The sequence below is a fragment of the Schistocerca serialis genome, chromosome 8 (genome assembly GCF_023864345.2).
Source record: "Schistocerca serialis cubense isolate TAMUIC-IGC-003099 chromosome 8, iqSchSeri2.2, whole genome shotgun sequence".
Classification (NCBI taxonomy): domain Eukaryota; kingdom Metazoa; phylum Arthropoda; class Insecta; order Orthoptera; family Acrididae; genus Schistocerca; species Schistocerca serialis.
In genome coordinates this window covers 409,855,584-409,857,718 of record NC_064645.1, presented here as the reverse complement: position 1 = coordinate 409,857,718, position 2,135 = coordinate 409,855,584, and the positions used below count along the sequence as shown (strand labels likewise).

The 2,135-nt window shown below is 45.1% G+C and overlaps 1 non-coding gene across 1 annotated transcript; it reads left to right on the top strand.

Annotated features, from left to right (window-relative positions):
• Positions 1-1,056: 1,056 nt before the first annotated feature.
• Trnan-guu (transfer RNA asparagine (anticodon GUU)) lies at positions 1,057-1,130 on the top strand. The gene has a single exon. It is a non-coding gene; the product is annotated as a tRNA-Asn (tRNA).
• The last annotated feature ends 1,005 nt before the right edge of the window (positions 1,131-2,135 follow it).

The following is a 2,135-nucleotide window of genomic DNA, read 5'->3' as shown; positions in this document are numbered from 1 at the left end:
GTCTGCCATTGTAGTGTTGGGCAGCGGCAGCTGGATGTGAACAGCGCGTAGCGTTGCGCAGTTGGAGGTGAGCCGCCAGCAGTGGTGGATGTGGGGAGAGAGATGGCGGAGATTTGTAATTTGTCATGAACTGGTATATTTATATATGATGATATCAAGGTAAATACATTGTTTGTTCTCTATTAATATCTTTCATTTGCTAACTATCCCTATCAGTAGTTAGTGCCTTCCGTAGTTTGAATCTTTTATTTAGCTGGCAGTAGTGGCGCTCGCTGTATTGCAGTAGCTTGAGCAGCGAAGATTTTTGTGAGGTAAGTGATTTGTGAAAGGTATAGTTTAATGTTAGTCAGGGCCATTCTTTTGTAGGGAATTTTGAAAGTCAGATTGCGTTGCGCTAACAAAATATTGTGTGTCAGTTGAAGGACAGTCGTGTATAAATGTTCAAAGGGGACGTTTCAAAATGCGCACAATTTTTGTAAAAATACAGTTTTCATTCTGTATGTGTGAAAGTTTTACAGTGTGTAGATACATCCTTCTCACTTGTTTTCAAACTTAGTTCAACCTGTTCCCGTGAGTGGCGCTGTCACAGCATGTCTTCAAGATGGCTGCTACACTTGATGTTCGTCAGAAGCAACGTGCTGTCATAGAATTCCTGTGCTGTGAAGACGAGGCATTGGGAAACATCGACAAGAGGTTGAAAAAGGTGTATGGAGATGCTGCTGTCGATCGCAGTACAGTTAGTCGGTGGGCAAGCAGGTTACATGATGAACGTGGGCACGGCAATATTGAGGATTGTCCTCGCAGCGGCAGGCCTCGTACTGCACACACTCCAGACAATGCGCAGAGAGTTAACGAACTGGTGAATGCTGACAGACGCATCACATTTTGTAGTATAATGTCATGCTTGGCGATGTCATTCGTTTATGAGCCTCGCTACAGTGTGCATGCACGTTATCCATGTGAAGAGGCGTAAGCAGATGCTACCATTCTGCGAGATTCCTGCAGAAGGTATACGAATTGCGTTGATATACAGAGCACAAGTTAGCCAAAGTCAAGGCCTCCGTGGCGCAATCGGCTAGCGCGTTCGGCTGTTAACCGAAAGGTTGGTGGTTCGAGCCCACCTGGGGGCGAAATCGTTTTAACCGGCACCGACGTGAGAACATACGTCAACTTTGTTAGAGATACACAGCTAGTGTGACAATTTGGCTGTGTTTGAGTGATGCAACAGAGTCTTATACACATTCAGCCAAGTGACACTGTAGGTAAAAACATGGCCCTACACAGACGTTTTACTGTTTTCCTATTTATTCGTCATTTGTGACACTGCAGTAGAGAGACGCCCACCACAAAAGACGTATTATTTACATTCAATTTCAGGGTATACGTCGCGAGTGCCATATGACAGGGCCTGTCTCTCGATGACGATTTGTATTTGGTGTCTCTTAAGTGTCGGTCTGCAGTAGGCCGCTGTCGGCCGAGCGACGTTGGGATAGGGATAGGGAGCGTTTCAGAGTACTGAAAATGTTGGAGTTAAGAAAGGTTTGTGCCAGGTGGGTTCTCAGAATGTTGACAGTGGCTCACAAAGAAACAAGAAAAACGGTATGCGGCGAACTTTTGGAACAGTACGAGAACGATGAAGATGAATTTCTTGGAAGAATTGTGACAGGTGATGAAACATGGCTCCATCACTATTCACCAGAGACGAAGAGGCAATCGATGGAATCGCATCCTGCAAATTCGCCCAAGAAAAAAAAAAAAAGATCAAAACCACACCTTCTGTTGGAAAAGTTATGGCTACAGTGTTTTTCGATTCCGAAGGACTCTTGCTTGTGGACATCATGCCAAGTGGAACCACCATAAATTCTGATGCATATGTGACGACACTGAAGAAACTTCAAACTCGATTGTGTCGTGTTCGACCACATCGGTAAAAGCTGGATTTTTTACTGTTGCACGACAATGACGGCCACATGTCAGTCAAAAAACCATGGAAGCGATTACAAAACTCGGATGGACAACACTGAGACACCCGCCTTACAGTCCTGACCTGGCTCCATGTGACTGTCATCTCTTTGGGAAACTGAAAGACTCTCTTCGTGGAACAAGGTTTGAAGATGATGACTCCCTTGTGCACG